The sequence below is a fragment of the Oncorhynchus clarkii genome, unplaced genomic scaffold (assembly GCF_045791955.1).
Source record: "Oncorhynchus clarkii lewisi isolate Uvic-CL-2024 unplaced genomic scaffold, UVic_Ocla_1.0 unplaced_contig_5540_pilon_pilon, whole genome shotgun sequence".
In the NCBI taxonomy this organism is placed as follows: Eukaryota; Metazoa; Chordata; class Actinopteri; order Salmoniformes; family Salmonidae; genus Oncorhynchus; species Oncorhynchus clarkii.
The window spans coordinates 50,381-67,487 of NW_027260961.1; the positions used below are offsets into that span (position 1 = coordinate 50,381).

Here is a 17,107-nt window from a genome sequence, read left to right on the forward strand (position 1 = left end):
GGACAGGACACTAGTCTATCGCCTGTTTCTGTAGTGAGACAGCTTGATGTACAATACACCCCCTGGACAGGACACTAGTCTATCTCCTGTTTCTGTAGTGAGACAGCTGGATGTACAATACACCCCTTGGACAGGACACTAGTCTATCTCCTGTTTCTGTAGTGAGACAGCTGGATGTACAATACACCCCTTGGACAGGACACTAGTCTATCGCCTGTTTCTGTAGTGAGACAGCTGGATGTACAGTACACCCCTTGGACAGGACACTAGTCTATCGCCTGTTTCTGTAGTGAGGCAGCTTGATGTACAGTACACCCCTTGGACAGGACACTAGTCTATCGCCTGTTTCTGTAGTGAGACAGCTTGATGTACAGTACACCCCCTGGACAGGACACTAGTCTATCGCCTGTTTCTGTAGTGAGACAGCTGGATGTACAATACACCCCTTGGACAGGACACTAGTCTATCTCCTGTTTCTGTAGTGAGACAGCTGGATATACAATACACCCGCCCTAATGAATTATAACCAGAGTCTGTTCATGCTTTTATTGACATGATATGCCAGGATCGGCCATCAACTGTTTTTATTGAGAAATGGTAATATACTTCTATGTCAGCATCATGGACTGTCAGCTCTGGTGGACATTCCTGCAGTCAGCATGCCAATTACACGCTCCCTCGAAACTTGTGACATCTGTGTTGTGTGACAAAACTGCACATTTTAAAGTGGCCTTTTATTGCCCCCCCCAGCACAAGGTGCACCTGTGTAATGATCATGCTGTTTAATCAGCTTCTTGATATGCCACACCTGTCAGGTGGATGCATTATCTTGGCAAAGGAGAAATGCTCACTAACAGGGATATAAACAAATGTGTAAACAAAATTTGTGCACAAAATTTGAGAGGAATAAGCTTGGAACATTTGTGGGATTGTTTATTTCAGCTTCATGAATCATGTGACCAACACTTTACACCAGGAAGTAAATGAGTTAATAGACCAATAAGAAAGACGTCGAAACCTCTCTGCCAATAACAGATCATTTACTTTACACGCTGCCTTTTATGAGGTTGGAATAATACTGACAAATTTAGAGAATTACGATAATGACCTTTTAAGTGTAAGAGGTGTTTAAAAATACATTTCAGCCTGTTCTGGTTGGATGGTTTTGACCTGCCTGGTGACATCACCAGGAAGTAAATGAGTTAATAGACCAATAAGAAAGACGTCGAAACCTCTCTGCCAATAACAGATCATTTTCAGTTTTCCAGACCACTCCCAGACAGTCATAGCTAAATTCTTGCTTGAGAAATAGCTCTTTGCTAAAAGAAGCTATTTTAGTTTCTTTCTGACCATTTTAATGAAAAAACAATCACAGTAAGGTACTTACCCAGAGATGATTTAATATTGAGATGTTAAAAAATTATAACATCTGCATTGGACCTTTGACCCTGAAGAGAGGATGTAGCAGTCTGGTCTCAGAGTTACAGCCCTGTCTCAGACCTAGAAAAGATGGGGCAAAGTGCTGTTGGTCTGCAGAGCAGAGCTAGGACATGCCGCGGGGAGCTCTTGTCTGCGTTGTCTGTAGAAACCTCACGTGTGTTGGTCCGTCTCCATATCAGTAGCTGGTGAGAGTAGTGTGTTCTCCTCTGAGACATGTTCTACACCACAGGGAGAAGGGTGACCACATCTCCTAGATATATTCCTGACTCATGCAACTGCATGTGCTACACTGAGTGTATGGTTGACCACAAGACTGTTAAAGCCTGCAGAGCTAAAGCCAAGGCGAGCATGGCTCCCCTCAAGCCTGCTGCTGGTTTTTGTAGTACTCTCTCAGCATAGCTGCTGGTCTTTGTAGTTCTATCAGCCTAGCTGCTGGTCTTTGTAGTTCTCTCAGCCTAGCTGCTGGTCTTTGTAGTTCTCTCAGCCTAGCCGCTGGTCTTTGTAATTCTCTCAGCCTAGCCGCTGGTCTTTGTAGTTCTCTCAGCCTAGCCGCTGGTCTTTGTAGTTCGCTCAGCCTAGCTACTGGTCTTTGTAGTTCTCTCAGCCTAGCCGCTGGTCTTTGTAGTTCGCTCAGCCTAGCTACTGGTCTTTGTAGTTCTCTCAGCCTAGCCGCTGGTCTTTGTAGTTCTCTCAGCCTAGCCGCTGGTCTTGGTAATTCTCTCAACCTAGTTGCTGGTCTTTGTAGTTCTCTCAGCCTAGCCGCTGGTCTTGGTAATTCTCTCAACCTAGCTGCTGGTCTTTGTAGTTCTCTCAGCCTAGCCGCTGGTCTTTGTAGTTCTCTCAGCCTAGCCGCTGGTCTTTGTAGTTCTCTCAGCCTAGCCGCTGGTCTTTGTAATTCTCTCAACCTAGCCGCTGGTCTTTGTAGTTCTCTCAGCCTAGCCGCTGGTCTTTGTAGTTCTCTCAGCCCTGCTGCTAGTGTTGGCTCACTGAGCTAAAGCGAAGTCATTGCCCGGGTAGCTAATGTGAGTCTTCAGCTCTACAACAAGGTTTCTCTCAGCCCTGCTGTTGGTCCTTAACATCCAGTTTGTGCACCACCCTGAAGGCCTCTAGGAACTCGTTGAAGTCGATGCTACCATCCTTGTTGAAGTCTATACTCTTAGCCAGTTCATCTATGGCCCGGTCATCCACCTCCACACCTAGGTGAGCACTAAACAGATGCCAGGTCTGACGGAACTCCTCGATGGATATCTGACCTGGATGGGGAGAGACAGTGAGAGAAACTAAGGAATACTAAAACGGTTTTCTGTCTAACAAGCTAATGGTTAATATAGCATGATGTGAACTAGCAAGCGTATGAGCTGTAAAAGTCATCAGAGTAACGTACCAGAGTGGTCTTTGTCCATGATGTTGAAGATAATTTCAAGGTCTGTTCGATATCTGTAAAGAGTTTTAGCCAAGTTTGGAGTGACCTGAACAAAACACAGAGGGAGATTTTGTGAAAGGAGCAGCTTTATTGATTGCCAAATAAAATCAATCAATTGATCGATCAGTCTCTTCCTGGTTCTGACCTGGGGTATGGGTTGTCCCGGGCCCATGTCCTCGAAGCAGGACTGGTAGTCGATGCTGCCATCTGGTGCCAGCCGTGCCAGGCGCGGGCGCAGAGTCCTCCAGGGCAGGTCCAGTCTCACGACTGACTCCACCACCAGGGCCCACTCACAGACAGAGATACAGCCTGGAACAGACAGTCTAACTCACTGACAGAGATACAGCCTGGAACAGACAGTCTAACTCACTGACAGACATACAGCCTGGAACAGACAGTCTAACTCACTGACAGAGATACAGCCTGGAACAGACAGTCTAACTCACTGACAGATAGAGATACAGCCTGGACCAGACAGTCTAACTCACTGACAGACAGAGATACAGCCTGGAACAGACAGTCTAACTCACTGACAGACAGAGATACAGCCTGGACCAGACAGTCTAACTCACTGACAGAGATACAGCCTGGAACAGACAGTCTAACTCACTGACAGAGATACAGCCTGGAACAGACAGTCTAACTCACTGACAGACAGAGATACAGCCTAGAACAGACAGTCTAACTCACTGACAGACAGAGATACAGCCTGGAACAGACAGTCTAACTCACTGACAGAGATACAGCCTGGAACAGACAGTCTAACTCACTGACAGACAGAGATACAGCCTGGAACAGACAGTCTAACTCACTGACAGACAGAGATACAGCCTGGAACAGACAGTCTAACTCACTGACAGACAGAGATACAGCCTGGAACAGACAGTCTAACTCACTGACAGACAGAGATACAGCCTGGACCAGACAGTCTAACTCACTGACAGCCTGGAACAGACAGTCTAACTCACTGACAGACAGAGATACAGCCTGGAACAGACAGTCTAACTCACTGACAGAGATACAGCCTGGACCAGACAGTCTAACTCACTGACAGAGATACAGCCTAGAACAGACAGTCTAACTCACTGACAGAGATACAGCCTGGAACAGACAGTCTAACTCACTGACAGACAGAGATACAGCCTGGACCAGACAGTCTAACTCACTCACAGACAGAGATACAGCCTGGACCAGACAGTCTAACTCACTGACAGACAGAGATACAGCCTGGAACAGACAGTCTAACTCACTGACAGATAGAGATACAGCCTGGAACAGACAGTCTAACTCACTGACAGACAGAGATACAGCCTGGACCAGACAGTCTAACTCACTGACAGCCTGGAACAGACAGTCTAACTCACAGACAGACAGAGATACAGCCTGGAACAGACAGTCTAACTCACTGACAGACAGAGATACAGCCTGGACCAGACAGTCTAACTCACTGACAGCCTGGAACAGACAGTCTAACTCACAGACAGACAGAGATACAGCCTGGAACTGACAGTCTAACTCACTCACAGACAGAGATACAGCCTGGACCAGACAGTCTAACTCACTGACAGACAGAGATACAGCCTGGACCAGACAGTCTAACTCACTGACAGAGATACAGCCTGGACCAGACAGTCTAACTCACTGACAGACAGAGATACAGCCTGGATCAGACAGTCTAACTCACTGACAGACAGAGATACAGCCTGGAACAGACAGTCTAACTCACTGACAGACAGAGATACAGCCTGGACCAGACAGTCTAACTCACTGACAGACAGAGATACAGCCTGGACCAGACAGTCTAACTCACTGACAGAGATACAGCCTGGAACAGACAGTCTAACTCACTGACAGAGATACAGCCTAGAACAGACAGTCTAACTCACTGACAGACAGAGATACAGCCTGGAACAGACAGTCTAACTCACTGACAGACAGAGATACAGCCTGGACCAGACAGTCTAACTCACTCACAGACAGAGATACAGCCTGGACCAGACAGTCTAACTCACTGACAGACAGAGATACAGCCTGGAACAGACAGTCTAACTCACTGACAGATAGAGATACAGCCTGGAACAGACAGTCTAACTCACTGACAGACAGAGATACAGCCTGGACCAGACAGTCTAACTCACTGACAGCCTGGAACAGACAGTCTAACACAGACAGACAGAGATACAGCCTGGAACAGACAGTCTAACTCACTGACAGACAGAGATACAGCCTGGACCAGACAGTCTAACTCACTGACAGGCTGGAACAGACAGTCTAACTCACAGACAGACAGAGATACAGCCTGGAACAGACAGTCTAACTCACTCACAGACAGAGATACAGCCTGGACCAGACAGTCTAACTCACTGACAGACAGAGATACAGCCTGGAACAGACAGTCTAACTCACTGACAGACAGAGATACAGCCTGGAACAGACAGTCTAACTCACTGACAGAGATACAGCCTGGACCAGACAGTCTAACTCACTGACAGAGATACAGCCTGGACCAGACAGTCTAACTCACTGACAGAGATACAGCCTGGAACAGACAGTCTAACTCACTGACAGACAGAGATACAGCCTGGACCAGACAGTCTAACTCACTCACAGACAGAGATACAGCCTGGACCAGACAGTCTAACTCACTGACAGACAGAGATACAGCCTGGAACAGACAGTCTAACTCACTGACAGATAGAGATACAGCCTGGAACAGACAGTCTAACTCACTGACAGACAGAGATACAGCCTGGACCAGACAGTCTAACTCACTGACAGCCTGGAACAGACAGTCTAACTCACAGACAGACAGAGATACAGCCTGGAACAGACAGTCTAACTCACTGACAGACAGAGATACAGCCTGGACCAGACAGTCTAACTCACTGACAGAGATACAGCCTGGAACAGACAGTCTAACTCACTGACAGACAGAGATACAGCCTGGACCAGACAGTCTAACTCACTGACAGCCTGGAACAGACAGTCTAACTCACAGACAGACAGAGATACAGCCTGGAACTGACAGTCTAACTCACTCACAGACAGAGATACAGCCTGGACCAGACAGTCTAACTCACTGACAGACAGAGATACAGCCTGGAACAGACAGTCTAACTCACTGACAGACAGAGATACAGCCTGGACCAGACAGTCTAACTCACTGACAGAGATACAGCCTGGAACAGACAGTCTAACTCACTGACAGACAGAGATACAGCCTGGAACAGACAGTCTAACTCACTGACAGACAGAGATACAGCCTGGAACAGACAGTCTAACTCACTGACAGAGATACAGCCTGGACCAGACAGTCTAACTCACTGACAGAGATACAGCCTAGAACAGACAGTCTAACTCACTGACAGACAGAGATACAGCCTGGAACAAACAGTCTAACTCACTGACAGACAGAGATACAGCCTGGACCAGACAGTCTAACTCACTCACAGACAGAGATACAGCCTGGACCAGACAGTCTAACTCACTGACAGACAGAGATACAGCCTGGACCAGACAGTCTAACTCACTGACAGCCTGGAACAGACAGTAACTCACAGACAGACAGAGATACAGCCTGGAACAGACAGTCTAACTCACTGACAGACAGAGATACAGCCTGGACCAGACAGTCTAACTCACTGACAGCCTGGAACAGACAGTAACTCACAGACAGTCTAACTCACTGACAGCCTGGAACAGACAGTCTAACTCACAGACAGACAGAGATACAGCCTGGAACAGACAGTCTAACTCACTGACAGACAGAGATACAGCCTGGACCAGACAGTCTAACTCACTCACAGACAGAGATACAGCCTGGACCAGACAGTCTAACTCACTGACAGACAGAGATACAGCCTGGAACAGACAGTCTAACTCACTGACAGATAGAGATACAGCCTGGAACAGACAGTCTAACTCACTGACAGACAGAGATACAGCCTGGACCAGACAGTCTAACTCACTGACAGCCTGGAACAGACAGTCTAACTCACAGACAGACAGAGATACAGCCTGGACCAGACAGTCTAACTCACTGACAGAGATACAGCCTGGAACAGACAGTCTAACTCACTGACAGACAGAGATACAGCCTGGACCAGACAGTCTAACTCACTGACAGCCTGGAACAGACAGTCTAACTCACAGACAGACAGAGATACAGCCTGGAACAGACAGTCTAACTCACTGACAGACAGAGATACAGCCTGGACCAGACAGTCTAACTCACTGACAGACAGAGATACAGCCTGGAACAGACAGTCTAACTCACTGACAGACAGAGATACAGCCTGGACCAGACAGTCTAACTCACTGACAGAGATACAGCCTGGAACAGACAGTCTAACTCACTGACAGACAGAGATACAGCCTGGAACAGACAGTCTAACTCACTGACAGACAGAGATACAGCCTGGAACAGACAGTCTAACTCACTGACAGAGATACAGCCTGGACCAGACAGTCTAACTCACTGACAGAGATACAGCCTAGAACAGACAGTCTAACTCACTGACAGACAGAGATACAGCCTGGAACAGACAGTCTAACTCACTGACAGACAGAGATACAGCCTGGACCAGACAGTCTAACTCACTCACAGACAGAGATACAGCCTGGACCAGACAGTCTAACTCACTGACAGACAGAGATACAGCCTGGAACAGACAGTCTAACTCACTGACAGATAGAGATACAGCCTGGAACAGACAGTCTAACTCACTGACAGACAGAGATACAGCCTGGACCAGACAGTCTAACTCACTGACAGCCTGGAACAGACAGTAACTCACAGACAGACAGAGATACAGCCTGGAACAGACAGTCTAACTCACTGACAGACAGAGATACAGCCTGGACCAGACAGTCTAACTCACTGACAGCCTGGAACAGACAGTAACTCACAGACAGTCTAACTCACTGACAGCCTGGAACAGACAGTCTAACTCACAGACAGACAGAGATACAGCCTGGAACAGACAGTCTAACTCACTGACAGACAGAGATACAGCCTGGACCAGACAGTCTAACTCACTGACAGAGATACAGCCTGGAACAGACAGTCTAACTCACTGACAGACAGAGATACAGCCTGGACCAGACAGTCTAACTCACTGACAGCCTGGAACAGACAGTCTAACTCACAGACAGACAGAGATACAGCCTGGAACAGACAGTCTAACTCACTGACAGACAGAGATACAGCCTGGACCAGACAGTCTAACTCACTGACAGACAGAGATACAGCCTGGATCAGACAGTCTAACTCACTGACAGACAGAGATACAGCCTGGAACAGACAGTCTAACTCACTGACAGACAGAGATACAGCCTGGACCAGACAGTCTAACTCACTGACAGACAGAGATACAGCCTGGACCAGACAGTCTAACTCACTGACAGGCTGGAACAGACAGTCTAACTCACAGACAGACAGAGATACAGCCTGGAACAGACAGTCTAACTCACTCACAGACAGAGATACAGCCTGGACCAGACAGTCTAACTCACTGACAGACAGAGATACAGCCTGGAACAGACAGTCTAACTCACTGACAGACAGAGATACAGCCTGGAACAGACAGTCTAACTCACTGACAGAGATACAGCCTGGACCAGACAGTCTAACTCACTGACAGAGATACAGCCTGGACCAGACAGTCTAACTCACTGACAGAGATACAGCCTGGAACAGACAGTCTAACTCACTGACAGACAGAGATACAGCCTGGACCAGACAGTCTAACTCACTCACAGACAGAGATACAGCCTGGACCAGACAGTCTAACTCACTGACAGACAGAGATACAGCCTGGAACAGACAGTCTAACTCACTGACAGATAGAGATACAGCCTGGAACAGACAGTCTAACTCACTGACAGACAGAGATACAGCCTGGACCAGACAGTCTAACTCACTGACAGCCTGGAACAGACAGTCTAACTCACAGACAGACAGAGATACAGCCTGGAACAGACAGTCTAACTCACTGACAGACAGAGATACAGCCTGGACCAGACAGTCTAACTCACTGACAGAGATACAGCCTGGAACAGACAGTCTAACTCACTGACAGACAGAGATACAGCCTGGACCAGACAGTCTAACTCACTGACAGCCTGGAACAGACAGTCTAACTCACAGACAGACAGAGATACAGCCTGGAACAGACAGTCTAACTCACTGACAGACAGAGATACAGCCTGGACCAGACAGTCTAACTCACTGACAGACAGAGATACAGCCTGGAACAGACAGTCTAACTCACTGACAGACAGAGATACAGCCTGGACCAGACAGTCTAACTCACTGACAGAGATACAGCCTGGAACAGACAGTCTAACTCACTGACAGACAGAGATACAGCCTGGAACAGACAGTCTAACTCACTGACAGACAGAGATACAGCCTGGAACAGACAGTCTAACTCACTGACAGACAGAGATACAGCCTGGACCAGACAGTCTAACTCACTGACAGACAGAGATACAGCCTGGAACAGACAGTCTAACTCACTGACAGACAGAGATACAGCCTGGAACAGACAGTCTAACTCACTGACAGACAGAGATACAGCCTGGACCAGACAGTCTAACTCACTCACAGACAGAGATACAGCCTGGACCAGACAGTCTAACTCACTGACAGACAGAGATACAGCCTGGAACAGACAGTCTAACTCACTGACAGATAGAGATACAGCCTGGAACAGACAGTCTAACTCACTGACAGACAGAGATACAGCCTGGACCAGACAGTCTAACTCACTGACAGCCTGGAACAGACAGTAACTCACAGACAGACAGAGATACAGCCTGGAACAGACAGTCTAACTCACTGACAGACAGAGATACAGCCTGGACCAGACAGTCTAACTCACTGATAGCCTGGAACAGACAGTAACTCACAGACAGTCTAACTCACTGACAGCCTGGAACAGACAGTCTAACTCACAGACAGACAGAGATACAGCCTGGAACAGACAGTCTAACTCACTGACAGACAGAGATACAGCCTGGACCAGACAGTCTAACTCACTGACAGAGATACAGCCTGAAACAGACAGTCTAACTCACTGACAGACAGAGATACAGCCTGGACCAGACAGTCTAACTCACTGACAGCCTGGAACAGACAGTCTAACTCACAGACAGACAGAGATACAGCCTGGAACAGACAGTCTAACTCACTGACAGACAGAGATACAGCCTGGACCAGACAGTCTAACTCACTGACAGACAGAGATACAGCCTGGATCAGACAGTCTAACTCACTGACAGACAGAGATACAGCCTGGAACAGACAGTCTAACTCACTGACAGACAGAGATACAGCCTGGACCAGACAGTCTAACTCACTGACAGACAGAGATACAGCCTGGACCAGACAGTCTAACTCACTGACAGAGATACAGCCTGGAACAGACAGTCTAACTCACTGACAGACAGAGATACAGCCTGGAACAGACAGTCTAACTCACTGACAGAGATACAGCCTAGAACAGACAGTCTAACTCACTGACAGACAGAGATACAGCCTGGAACAGACAGTCTAACTCACTGACAGACAGAGATACAGCCTGGACCAGACAGTCTAACTCACTCACAGACAGAGATACAGCCTAGACCAGACAGTCTAACTCACTGACAGACAGAGATACAGCCTGGAACAGACAGTCTAACTCACTGACAGATAGAGATACAGCCTGGAACAGACAGTCTAACTCACTGACAGACAGAGATACAGCCTGGACCAGACAGTCTAACTCACTGACAGCCTGGAACAGACAGTCTAACTCACAGACAGACAGAGATACAGCCTGGAACAGACAGTCTAACTCACTCACAGACAGAGATACAGCCTGGACCAGACAGTCTAACTCACTGACAGACAGAGATACAGCCTGGAACAGACAGTCTAACTCACTGACAGAGATACAGCCTGGAACAGACAGTCTAACTCACTGACAGACAGAGATACAGCCTGGACCAGACAGTCTAACTCACTGACAGAGATACAGCCTGGAACAGACAGTCTAACTCACTGACAGAGGTATAGCCCGGAACAGACCCAGCATAGAGTCACTAATGATACACAATGATGGGCGCGTTCCAGGTGATCTTTATGGCAGGTGGCTACACATCTCAGAACATGACTATGTCATAGGAGTTTGGGGTGTTCTTTAACAGCTGGCAGGTGTTATTGGGTGTTATTGCCAAAATATCTTACCACTGTTACTTGTGTCATACTGCTGAAAGGCAGCCATGAGTTCTGAGCGATGAGAAAACAGCTTCTCCTGTACAGCCCTTACAGCTGAACCCTCTGCCACGTTCACCCTGCGGACGGATGGACACACACACACACGATAATCAACTCATTGTCACGCTCTGTATGTAGAGACCAGTAGGAACCGTGATCCCCCAGCCCCTACCTCCACCTCCACCTCAGCCCCTACCTCCACCCCAGCTCCTACCTCCACCTCCACCTCCACCCCCTACCTCCACCTCCACCCCAGCCCCTACCTCCACCTCCACCCCCACCCCAGCCCCTACCTCCACCTCCACCCCAGCCCCTACCTCCACCCCAGCCCCTACCCCCACCTCCACCCCAGCCCCTACCTCCACCCCAGCTCCTACCTCCACCTCCACCCCTTACCTCCACCTCCACCTCCACCCCAGCCCCTACCTCCACCTCCACCCCAGCCCCTACCTCCACCTCCACCCCAGCCCCTACCTCCACCTCCACCCCAGCTCCTACCTCCACCTCCACCTCCACCTCCACCCCAGCCCCTACCTCCACCTCCACCCCAGCCCCTACCTCCACCTCCACCCCAGCCCCTACCTTTACCTCCACCCCAGCCCCTACCTCCACCCCAGCCCCTACCTCCACCTCCACCTCCACCCCAGCTCCTACCTCCACCCCCTACCTCCACCTCCACCCCAGCCCCTACCTCCACCTCCACCCCAGCCCCTTACTCCACCTCCTCCCCAGCCCCTACCTCCACCCCAGCTCCTACCTCCACCCCCTACCTCCACCTCCACCTCCACCCCAGCACCTACGTCCACCTCCACCGCAGCCCCTACCTCCACCTCCACCCCAGCCCCTACCTCCACCCCAGCCCCTACCTCCACCTCCACCCCAGCCCCTACCTCCACCTCCACCCCAGCCCCTACCTCCACCTCCACCCCAGCCCCTACCTCCACCTCCACCCCAGCCCCTACCTCCACCTCCACCCCAGCCCCTACCTCCACCCCAGCCCCTACCTCCACCTCCACCCCAGCCCCTACCTCCACCTCCACCCCAGCCCCTACCTCCACCTCCACCCCAGCCCCTACCTCCACCCCAGCCCCTACCTCCACCTCCACCCCAGCCCCTACCTCCACCTCCACCTCCACCCCAGCCCCTACCTCCACCTCCACCCCAGCCCCTACGTCCACCTCCACCCCAGCCCCTACGTCCACCTCCACCCCAGCCCCTACCTCCACCCCAGCCCCTACCTCCACCTCCACCCCAGCCCCTACGTCCACCTCCACCCCAGCCCCTACCTCCACCTCCACCCCAGCCCCTACCTCCACCTCCACCCCAGCCCCTACCTCCACCTCCACCCCAGCCCCTACCTCCACCTCCACCCCAGCCCCTACCTCCACCTCCACCCCAGCCCCTACCTCCACCTCCACCCCAGCCCCTACCTCCACCTCCACCCCAGCCCCTACCTCCACCTCCACCCCAGCCCCTAACTCCACCTCCACCCCAGCCCCTACCTCCACCTCCACCCCAGCCCCTACCTCCACCTCCACCCCAGCCCCTACCTCCACCTCCACCCCAGCCCCTACCTCCACCTCCACCCCAGCCCTTACCTCCACCTCCACCCCAGCCCCTACCTCCACCTCCACCCCAGCCCCTACCTCCACCTCCACCCCAGCCCCTACCTCCACCTCCACCCCAGCCCCTACCTCCACCTCCACCCCAGCCCCTACCTCCACCTCCACCCCAGCCCCTACCTCTGAGTCAGGGTGAGTTTCCTGGTATTCCTGCTGACCTGGTACTGGAAGAAGCGAGGGACCAGCTCTCTGCCCAGTTTAATGTAGGCTCCACGGTTACTACCCTCCTCATAGTAGTTAGACGCAGAGAAAATGGTGATCACCTGAAAGAACAAAATACACTTAGATCTTATAGAGTCAGGTGGTCTACTAGAGTCAGGTGGTCTACTAGAGTCAGGTGGTCTACTAGAGTCAGGTGGTCTACTGGAGTCAGGTGGTCTACTAGAGTCAGGTGGTCTACTAGAGTCAGGTGGTCTACTAGAGTCAGGTGGTCTACTAGAGTCAGGTGGTCTACTAGAGTCAGGTGGTCTACTAGCCATGGGGGGGGGTAACCCAGACACAGACACATTAACTATCATATATCTTATAGAGCTAGTCCTGTTGTCTGCTAGCCATCATATATCTTATAGAGCTAGTCCTGTTGTCTGCTAGCCATCATATCTTATAGAGCTAGTCCTGTTGTCTGCTAGCCATCATATCTTATAGAGCTAGTCCTGTTGTCTGCTAACCATCATATATCTTATAGAGCTAGTCCTGTTGTCTGCTAGCCATCATATATCTTATAGAGCTAGTCCTGTTGTCTGCTAGCCATCATATATCTTATAGAGCTAGTCATGTTGTCTGCTAGCCATCATGTATCTTATAGAGCTAGTCCTGTTCAATGGAGATTAGAAACAGGCCTAACAGATCACCTGTCCGTCGTGGCAGACTTCGTAGCCCTCCTGTTTACACTCATGTGATCTGATCAGCAGAGTCATGCCGTGTCTCTCCAGCAGGCGTCTGGTCACGTCTGGCCCGAAGTAACTGCCTCCTCCCCTGAAGGTGTTGGGACTGCAGCCTGGCTGGCTCTTCGGGTCGCTCCACAGCAAATCTACTACCTTCAACACGACACACAGTCAGAATGGTCACTACTACCGGAATGCAGGATAACTTCCTGTTGGACAATGTTTCAACTATATATCAACTTTACTAGGAAGAGAAAAGAGCAAGAAGCCAAATTCTGCAAGTCTATTTTGTAATCTTCTTGATCCACCGAACCACCACGGTTTAGCCTCCAGCCTGTAGGTGGCGCTCTGCTCTCACCTGTTTCCACTCCAACTCCTCCCTGGGCGGCTGACGGACGGGGAGGGCGGTGAAGGAGTCCAGGAAGGGCACCTAACAATAATAATATATTATTAATATTGTTATTATTATTGGTTGTTATTATTATTATCATTAGGAAGAACACCTGGAGGTTGTCGGTGGGGCTCAGCATAATGGGAGAAAGGCAGCGGCACAGAGTGAGGCGGGACGACCCCCGGGGGGAGCAGAGTGAGGATGAGGAGGAAGAGGAGGAGCTGCCCTGTCTAGTGAGGTGACGTCTCTTCTTGGGGGTGTTGCCATGGTCCTGACCCCTGCTCCTACACCTGGGGCTCTTTGGCTGGCCCCTGCTCCTACACCGGGGGCTCTCTGGCTGGCCCCTGCTCCTACACCGGGGGCTCTCTGGCTGGCCCCTGCTCCTACACCGGGGGCTCTCTGGCTGGCCCCTGCTCCTACACCGGGGGCTCTCTGGCTGGCCCCTGCTCCTACACCGGGGGCTCTCTGGCTGGCCCCTGCTCCTACACCGGGGGCTCTCTGGCTGGCCCCTGCTCCTACACCGGGGGCTCTCTGGCTGGCCCCTGCTCCTACACCGGGGGCTCTCTGTCTGGCCCTGAGTAGAGTAGAGAATATTTATTATCCCTGATTGTAGACTTTACAGCTGATAGTCAATAAAATACACATATACAAAATAAAACAAGAACACAATGTAATACTGAACATCCTACTATATCAGGACGTGTCCTGACTACTGCTCCTAGTCACCTCTATCCTACTGTATCAGGAACTGACCTGTCTACTGCTCCTAGTCACCTCTATCCTACTGTATCAGGAACTGACCTGTCTACTGCTCCTAGTCACCTCTATCCTACTGTATCAGGAACTGACCTGTCTACTGCTGCTAGTCACCTCCATCCTACTGTATCAGGAACTGACCTGTCTACTGCTCCTAGTCACCTCTATCCTACTGTATCAGGAACTGACCTGTCTACTGCTGCTAGTCACCTCCATCCTACTGTATCAGGAACTGACCTGTCTACTGCTGCTAGTCACCTCCATCCTACTGTATCAGGAACTCACCTGTCTACTGCTCCTAGTCATCACTGTATCAGGAACTGACCTGTCTACTGCTCCTAGTCATCCTACTGTATCAGGAACTGACCTGTCTACTGCTCCTAGTCACCTCCATCCTACTGTATCAGGAACTGACCTGTCTACTGCTCCTAGTCACCTCCAGATGGTTCAGACTCCTCCTAGGAAGCCTCAGGGCAGATTTCACCTGCCAATCAGTAGACAGAGGAAAGAGAGTACCGTTATCTTGAATCCCCACTGACTGAATGTCACTCTGTTTCACTACAGTCAGGGATGGAAATGAAGCCAGTCTGCTAGCCCGAGGCTAGTACGTTTCAGACTGGGTCAGTAGAAAAATGTGTCCAACTAGCCCTGCCGTTAAGGATATTTTGTATTTTCAAAGATCTCATGGCACTTATTTCGGACCCGAGCCAGTAAAAATTGTGGTCTACTAGCCCGGGTAGCCAGTGGCAACAGTCCTTCAGTTTTATCCCAGCCAGTGTGGATTGCAGGCTAGAGAACAGTAGGATGAATCTTTGTTGTTCCAAATGGCAGACTATTTTGTTGACAGAAAACAAGGTCATATGATTCTCTCAATGGAACAACTACACATTCTGATATCTGGACCATTTCCTCATAGGCTACTACCCAGGACCTACAGTACAGGAACTACTACCCAGGACCTACCGTACAGGACCTACAGTACAGGACCTACTACCCAGGACCTACAGTACAGGACCTACTACCCAGGACCTACAGTACAGGAACTACTACCCAGGACCTACCGTACAGGACCTACTACCCAGGACCTACAACCCAGGACCTACCGTACAGGACCTACAGTACAGGACCTACTACCCAGGACCTACAGTACAGGACCTACTACCCAGGACCTACAGTACAGGACCTACTACCCAGGACCTACCGTACAGGACCTACTACCCAGGACCTACTGCACAGGACCTACCGCACAGGACCTACCGCACAGGACCTACAGTACAGGACCTACCGCACAGGAACTACCGTACAGGACCTACAGTACAGGACCTACTACCCAGGACCTACAGTACAGGACCTACAGTACAGGACCTACCGTACAGGACCTACCGTACAGGACCTACCGTACAGGACCTACCGTACAGGACCTAGTACCCAGGACCTACAGTACAGGACCTAGTACCCAGGACCTACAGTACAGGACCTAGTACCCAGGACCTACAGTACAGGACCTAGTACCCAGGACCTACCGTACAGGACCTAGTACCCAGGACCTATTACCCAGGACCTACAGTACAGGACCTACAGTACAGGACCTACAGTACAGGACCTAGTACCAAGGACCTACAGTACAGGACCTACTACCCAGGACCTACAGTACAGGACCTAGTACCCAGGACCTACCGTACAGGACCTATGGTACAGGACCTACTACCCAGGACCTACAGTACAGGACCTACTACCCAGGACCTACAGTACAGGACCTACTACCCAGGACCTACAGTACAGGACCTAGTACCCAGGACCTACCGTACAGAACCTATAGTACAGGACCTACAGTACAGGACCTACAGTACAGCACCTACAGTACAGAACCTATGGTACAGGACCTACTACCCAGGACCTACAGTACAGGACCTACTACCCAGGACCTACAGTACAGGACCTACAGTACAGGACCTACAGTACAGGACCTACTACCCAGGACCTACAGTACAGGACCTACTACCCAGGACCTACAGTACAGGACCTACAGTGCAGGACCTACAGTACAGCACCTACAGTACAGAACCTACAGTACAGAACCTACAGTACAAGACCTAGTACCCAGGACCTACCGTACAGAACCTACAGTGCAGGACCTACAGTACAGCACCTACAGTGCAGGACCTACAGTACAGGACCTACAGTACAGGACCTACAGAACAGGACCTACAGAACAGGACCTACAGAACAGGACCTACCGTACAGGACCTACCGTACAGGACCTACCATACAGGACCTATAGTACAGGATCTAGTACCCAGGACCTACTACCCAGGACCTACAGTACAG

General features: G+C 50.6%; 1 pseudogene; it reads right to left on the reverse strand.

Annotated features, from left to right (window-relative positions):
- Nucleotides 1-2,315: 2,315 nt before the first annotated feature.
- The window catches only part of LOC139402691 (serine/threonine-protein phosphatase with EF-hands 1-like), a 30,022-nt pseudogene continuing 15,230 nt past the window's right edge, over nucleotides 2,316-17,107 (reverse strand).